The following is a 7,500-nucleotide window of genomic DNA, read 5'->3' on the forward strand; positions in this document are numbered from 1 at the left end:
CTACTAGATGGTTCGATTAGTCTTTCGCCCCTATACCCAGCTCCGACGATCGATTTGCACGTCAGAATCGCTACGGACCTCCATCAGGGTTTCCCCTGACTTCGTCCTGGCCAGGCATAGTTCACCATCTTTCGGGTCCCAACGTGTACGCTCTAGGTGCGCCTCACCTCGCAATGAGGACGAGACGCCCCGGGAGTGCGGAGGCCGCCGCCCCGTGAAGGGCGGGGAAGCCCCATCCTCCCTCGGCCCGCGCAAGGCGAGACCTTCACTTTCATTACGCCTTTAGGTTTCGTACAGCCCAATGACTCGCGCACATGTTAGACTCCTTGGTCCGTGTTTCAAGACGGGTCGTGAAATCGTCCAAAGCTGAAGCGCCGCTGACGGGAGCGATTATTCCGCCCGAGAGCATCCCGAGCCAACAGCGGCGCGGGTCCGGGGCCGGGCCAGGTAGGTCCGTCATCCGGGAAGAACCGCGCGCGCTTGCCGGGAGCCCGAGCGCCCAAAGGGGCGAATCGACTCCTCCAGATATACCGCCGGGCAGCCAGCCAGGACACCGGGGCTCTGCCCAACAGACGCGAACCGAGGCCCGCGGAAGGACAGGCTGCGCACCCGGGCCGTAGGCCGGCACCCAGCGGGTCGCGACGTCCTACTAGGGGAGAAGTGCGGCCCACCGCACACCGGAACGGCCCCACCCCGCGGCGAGTGGAAAGGCAACCGGACACGACCCCGCCGCGGATTGCTCCGCGCGGGCGGCCGGCCCCATCTGCCGAGGGCGGAGGCCAGTGGCCGGATGGGCGTGAATCTCACCCGTTCGACCTTTCGGACTTCTCACGTTTACCCCAGAACGGTTTCACGTACTTTTGAACTCTCTCTTCAAAGTTCTTTTCAACTTTCCCTCACGGTACTTGTTCGCTATCGGTCTCGTGGTCATATTTAGTCTCAGATGGAGTTTACCACCCACTTGGAGCTGCACTCTCAAGCAACCCGACTCGAAGGAGAGGTCCCGCCGACGCTCGCACCGGCCGCTACGGGCCTGGCACCCTCTACGGGCCGTGGCCTCATTCAAGTTGGACTTGGGCTCGGCGCGAGGCGTCGGGGTAGTGGACCCTCCCAAACACCACATGCCACGACAGGCGGCAGCCTGCGGGGTTCGGTGCTGGACTCTTCCCTGTTCGCTCGCCGCTACTGGGGGAATCCTTGTTAGTTTCTTTTCCTCCGCTTAGTAATATGCTTAAATTCAGCGGGTAGTCTCGCCTGCTCTGAGGTCGTTGTACGAGGTGTCGCACGCCACACCGCCAGCCGGCTGTGCACGCTACCGAGTAAGTACCGGTATGCGAACCGCCAGGCGACGGGCGCGCATCGCACGTTTAAGGAGGCGCGGCCGGCCCCACAGGCGGCCGCGACGCTCCCAGGTCTGCGAAGCGGGGCAAACGCCGCGCGCTTCAGTATACGTAGCCGACCCTCAGCCAGACGTGGCCCGGGAACGGAATCCATGGACCGCAATGTGCGTTCGAAACGTCGATGTTCATGTGTCCTGCAGTTCACATGTCGACGCGCAATTTGCTGCGTTCTTCATCGACCCACGAGCCGAGTGATCCACCGTCCTGGGTGATCTTTTCTTAGTTTACACTGTCTCTTTCAAGACAGTTGCATAGGCGGGACGTAGGCGTGTGGCGGCCCCTGTTCAAGCGTTCTGTGTCCAACGGCCTCACGGCCGATGGGCGTCGTACGGCTCCACACCGGAGCGGACAGGCAGTCGGGCGAAAGTCATTCAAAACCGGCGCCAGGCGCCAGGTGCCGCAGGCCAGCCGCTCCAGCGCTTCAGCGCTCGTACCACACAACATTGGCGTTAGTTTTGAGAAGCACGCGTGGTTCCGCACGCGGCGCACGGCTACTGCGAGCCGTACAGGTAGCGTGTTGCGCGACACGACACGCACATCGAAAGACATGCAGTCTAGTCGGTAATGATCCTTCCGCAGGTTCACCTACGGAAACCTTGTTACGACTTTTACTTCCTCTAAATGATCAAGTTTGGTCATCTTTCCGGTAGCATCGGCAACGACAGAGTCAATGCCGCGTACCAGTCCGAAGACCTCACTAAATCATTCAATCGGTAGTAGCGACGGGCGGTGTGTACAAAGGGCAGGGACGTAATCAACGCGAGCTTATGACTCGCGCTTACTGGGAATTCCTCGTTCATGGGGAACAATTGCAAGCCCCAATCCCTAGCACGAAGGAGGTTCAGCGGGTTACCCCGACCTTTCGGCCTAGGAAGACACGCTGATTCCTTCAGTGTAGCGCGCGTGCGGCCCAGAACATCTAAGGGCATCACAGACCTGTTATTGCTCAATCTCGTGCGGCTAGAAGCCGCCTGTCCCTCTAAGAAGAAAAGTAATCGCTGACAGCACGAAGGATGTCACGCGACTAGTTAGCAGGCTAGAGTCTCGTTCGTTATCGGAATTAACCAGACAAATCGCTCCACCAACTAAGAACGGCCATGCACCACCACCCACCGAATCAAGAAAGAGCTATCAATCTGTCAATCCTTCCGGTGTCCGGGCCTGGTGAGGTTTCCCGTGTTGAGTCAAATTAAGCCGCAGGCTCCACTCCTGGTGGTGCCCTTCCGTCAATTCCTTTAAGTTTCAGCTTTGCAACCATACTTCCCCCGGAACCCAAAAGCTTTGGTTTCCCGGAGGCTGCCCGCCGAGTCATCGGAGGAACTGCGGCGGATCGCTGGCTGGCATCGTTTATGGTTAGAACTAGGGCGGTATCTGATCGCCTTCGAACCTCTAACTTTCGTTCTTGATTAATGAAAACATACTTGGCAAATGCTTTCGCTTCTGTTCGTCTTGCGACGATCCAAGAATTTCACCTCTAACGTCGCAATACGAATGCCCCCGCCTGTCCCTATTAATCATTACCTCGGGTTCCGAAAACCAACAAAATAGAACCGAGGTCCTATTCCATTATTCCATGCACACAGTATTCAGGCGGGCTTGCCTGCTTTAAGCACTCTAATTTGTTCAAAGTAAACGTGCCGGCCCACCGAGACACTCACTCAAGAGCACCCTGGTAGGATTGCAACGGGGTCCGCCTCGGGACGCACGAGCACGCACGAGGCGCGTCGCACGCCTTCAGCTCGCCCCACCGGCAGGACGTCCCACGATACATGCCAGTTAAACACCGACGGGCGGTGAACCAACAGCGTGGGACACAAATCCAACTACGAGCTTTTTAACCGCAACAACTTTAATATACGCTATTGGAGCTGGAATTACCGCGGCTGCTGGCACCAGACTTGCCCTCCAATAGATACTCGTTAAAGGATTTAAAGTGTACTCATTCCGATTACGGGGCCTCGGATGAGTCCCGTATCGTTATTTTTCGTCACTACCTCCCCGTGCCGGGAGTGGGTAATTTGCGCGCCTGCTGCCTTCCTTGGATGTGGTAGCCGTTTCTCAGGCTCCCTCTCCGGAATCGAACCCTGATTCCCCGTTACCCGTTACAACCATGGTAGGCGCAGAACCTACCATCGACAGTTGATAAGGCAGACATTTGAAAGATGCGTCGCCGGTACGAGGACCGTGCGATCAGCCCAAAGTTATTCAGAGTCACCAAGGCAAACGGACCGGACGAGCCGACCGATTGGTTTTGATCTAATAAAAGCGTCCCTTCCATCTCTGGTCGGGACTCTGTTTGCATGTATTAGCTCTAGAATTACCACAGTTATCCAAGTAACGTGGGTACGATCTAAGGAACCATAACTGATTTAATGAGCCATTCGCGGTTTCACCTTAATGCGGCTTGTACTGAGACATGCATGGCTTAATCTTTGAGACAAGCATATGACTACTGGCAGGATCAACCAGGGAGCTGCGTCAACTAGAGCTGAGCAGCCGGCCGCCCGGGAGTGTGTCCCGGGGGCCCGCGCGAACACGCAAGCGTCCGCTCAATTATTCTGCAAACAGGAGGAGGCTGAGCTCCCCTGCACAATACACCTCGAAACCCTCTCAGGTCCCGGCGGCGCGCAGCGCCGTCCTAAGTACTTGGTCGGGTTCGAGAGAGGCGCAATCGCCCGGAGTTTGGCGAGTAGACGCTTTAGGTGCGACCACCCGTGCTCCCAACTGAGCTTGCCGCTGCCGACAGAGGCCCGGGAGCGTGCTGTCGTGGCATTGCCGGCGGGAGACAACACGCGCCACCTACGGTGGCCGGCAGCTCCAACGCCAGCGCCACAGAAGGACAAAAGCCCCACTTGGGTGCCGAAGCGAACTCTCCCAGCACAGCGCACGCGCCAACACGTCCGCACAGCTGCGATACAATCCACCTGCGAGAACCGCAGAGGCGACCGAGCAGCAGACGGCGTCGCGGCGCCGAGCGCCGGGCGGCGGCGCATCCTCAGCGCACACAGTCCTCAATCGGACCAGCACACTGCAGATGTCCACCGCGCTTCGCACCGGGCCCGCGAGGACCTACTTTGGCCGCACGGCGCCGCGTGCAGGGTGCGCCGGCGCGCAGCTGCGCCGCCTGCCGCCTCCGTCGGCCGGCGCGCCTGCCACTGGCCGCCCCCACCAGCCGGCTGTAGCGCGTGCGCCCACGCACCGCGCGGCCAGCACGCCGGAAGGCCCCCCCTCACCGGCCGGGGACGGTCCCACCCAGCCACCGCCGCGTATCGCTTCACACCCACATGCCATTCACGTTCGTGGGCATGGTGGGTATCGCTGAAACAACCGGTTGGTAGCTCAACCGATCGTCGCCATCACTGATTCACCTCTAGCGAGAACAACCGCACCACAACGGTTTACCAGTTCTTCATTTGCGTAACGTCACCAGCAAACGTAGACGTCCATCGCCATTTGCAAATTCAACGATTGTTGCATGCCTGTGTCAGGTGTCACGACACACTATGTCTGCCCACATACACGCAACAACATGTGCACGCTTCGCGAACACGTGGAAGGTGGCCCCCGTACGTATGCGATGTCCATTGCGCGAACGACTGTCAACCGGCCTCTGTCGCATGTCGCAGATGTGGAACGCAGTGCACCATGCTATCACGGTGTGTGAGAAGAGACGACTACGTCTGACAACACGCGCCACTACATCAACAGACGGCTCATGCTGATCGCCATCCACGGCATACCATACTGCAATCCAGCTCTTATAGGGAGACGACACGTAGCTGAGTGCACAATATTTGGACCGTATGGTTCGCCGTTGTTGGCGCAGTCGTGGTACGGTCACACATGTACCACGATGTATCATTCAGTACATGAGGACCAATGTGCGGTACAGTGTGTGATTTGGACGTACAACATCAGCGGACAGTTGCCACAAGCCGTACCACAACGTAGGCTGTGCTTCGCCATGCGAATGCCAATGAACAACTGCGAAGGGCATTGAGCATGTACGTCCTGCCGCCATCCGCATTACAGTGTATAGCTGCAAGGTGTTTAACATGAAGCGATACTCTGGGGACCGGGCAGTGCGAGTAGCAAACTATATTGCGGGGGTTGCAGTTAGGCAACACTACACTAATTTAACGCGTCGTATGACAATTACAGAGCAGGTTAAGGCCCAACGTGTGTTGGGTTAAGGCCCAACGTGTGTTGGGTTAAGGCCCAACGTGTGTTGGGTTAAGGCCCAACGTGTGTTGGGTTAAGGCCCAACGTGTGTTGGGTTAAGGCCCAACGTGTGTTGGGTTAAGGCCCAACGTGTGTTGGGTTAAGGCCCAACGTGTGTTGGGTTAAGGCCCAACGTGTGTTGGGTTAAGGCCCAACGTGTGTTGGGTTAAGGCCCAACGTGTGTTGGGTTAAGGCCCAACGTGTGTTGGGTTAAGGCCCAACGTGTGTTGGGTTAAGGCCCAACGTGTGTTGGGTTAAGGCCCAACGTGTGTTGGGTTAAGGCCCAACGTGTGTTGGGTTAAGGCCCAACGTGTGTTGGGTTAAGGCCCAACGTGTGTTGGGTTAAGGCCCAACGTGTGTTGGGTTAAGGCCCAACGTGTGTTGGGTTAAGGCCCAACGTGTGTTGGGTTAAGGCCCAACGTGTGTTGGGTTAAGGCGCAACATAGGTTAGGTTAAGGCGCAACATAGGTTAGGTTAAGGCGCAACATAGGTTAGGTTAAGGCGCAACATAGGTTAGGTTAAGGCGCAACATAGGTTAGGTTAAGGCGCAACATAGGTTAGGTTAAGGCGCAACATAGGTTAGGTTACGGCGCAACATAGGTTAGGTTAAGGCGCAACATAGGTTAGGTTAAGGCGCAACATAGGTTAGGTTACGGCGCAACATAGGTTAGGTTAAGGCGCAACATAGGTTAGGTTAAGGCGCAACATAGGTTAGGTTAAGGCGCAACATAGGTTAGGTTAAGGCGCAACATAGGTTAGGTTAAGGCGCAACATAGGTTAGGTTAAGGCGCAACATAGGTTAGGTTAAGGCGCAACATAGGTTAGGTTAAGGCGCAACATAGGTTAGGTTACGGCGCAACATAGGTTAGGTTAAGGCGCAACATAGGTTAGGTTAAGGCGCAACATAGGTTAGGTTAAGGCGCAACATAGGTTAGGTTATGGCGCAACATAGGTTAGGTTACGGCGCAACATAGGTTAGGTTACGGCGCAACATAGGTTAGGTTAAGGCGCAACATAGGTTAGGTTAAGGCGCAACATAGGTTAGGTTAAGGCGCAACATAGGTTAGGTTAAGGCGCAACATAGGTTAGGTTAAGGCGCAACATAGGTTAGGTTAAGGCGCAACATAGGTTAGGTTAAGGCGCAACATAGGTTAGGTTAAGGCGCAACATGGGTTAGGTTAAGGCGCAACATGGGTTAGGTTAAGGCGCAACATGGGTTAGGTTAAGGCGCAACATGGGTTAGGTTAAGGCGCAACATGGGTTAGGTTAAGGCGCAACATGGGTTAGGTTAAGGCGCAACATGGGTTAGGTTAAGGCGCAACATGGGTTAGGTTAAGGCGCAACATGGGTTAGGTTAAGGCGCAACATGGGTTAGGTTAAGGCGCAACATGGGTTAGGTTAAGGCGCAACATGGGTTAGGTTAAGGCGCAACATGGGTTAGGTTAAGGTACAATATGGGTTAGGTTAAGGTACAATATGGGTTAGGTTAAGGTACAATATGGGTTAGGTTAAGGTACAATATGGGTTAGGTTAAGGTACAATATGGGTTAGGTTAAGGTACAATATGGGTTAGGTTAAGGTACAATATGGGTTAGGTTAAGGTACAATATGGGTTAGGTTAAGGTACAATATGGGTTAGGTTAAGGTACAATATGGGTTAGGTTAAGGTACAATACGGGTTAGGTTAAGGTACAATACGGGTTAGGTTAAGGTACAATACGGGTTAGGTTAAGGTACAATACGGGTTAGGTTAAGGTACAATACGGGTTAGGTTAAGGTACAATACGGGTTAGGTTAAGGCACTTGGGGGGGGGGGGGGCCCGGTTTGTTGATTGTGATTATCGTAAGTAAATGACTGCGGCATCATCTGATTTGCCAC

General features: G+C 55.5%; 3 non-coding genes across 3 annotated transcripts in view; all 3 read right to left on the reverse strand.

The window, feature by feature from the left end:
- Window positions 1–1,268, reverse strand: part of LOC124592009 — a 4,222-nt gene extending 2,954 nt beyond the window's left edge. Inside the window, exon 1 of the ribosomal RNA XR_006977281.1 lies at window positions 1–1,268. This exon is cut by the window's left edge and continues 2,954 nt beyond it. This is a non-coding gene — a ribosomal RNA (large subunit ribosomal RNA).
- Window positions 1,269–1,456: 188 nt separating this feature from the next.
- LOC124592007 lies at window positions 1,457–1,611 on the reverse strand. The gene has a single exon (XR_006977279.1). It is a non-coding gene; the product is annotated as a 5.8S ribosomal RNA (ribosomal RNA).
- A 351-nt stretch (window positions 1,612–1,962) lies between these two features.
- LOC124592016 lies at window positions 1,963–3,872 on the reverse strand. Its single transcript, XR_006977286.1, has one exon. It is a non-coding gene; the product is annotated as a small subunit ribosomal RNA (ribosomal RNA).
- Between the last annotated feature and the right edge of the window lie 3,628 nt (window positions 3,873–7,500).

The sequence above is a fragment of the Schistocerca americana genome, unplaced genomic scaffold (assembly GCF_021461395.2).
Source record: "Schistocerca americana isolate TAMUIC-IGC-003095 unplaced genomic scaffold, iqSchAmer2.1 HiC_scaffold_887, whole genome shotgun sequence".
Classification (NCBI taxonomy): Eukaryota; Metazoa; Arthropoda; class Insecta; order Orthoptera; family Acrididae; genus Schistocerca; species Schistocerca americana.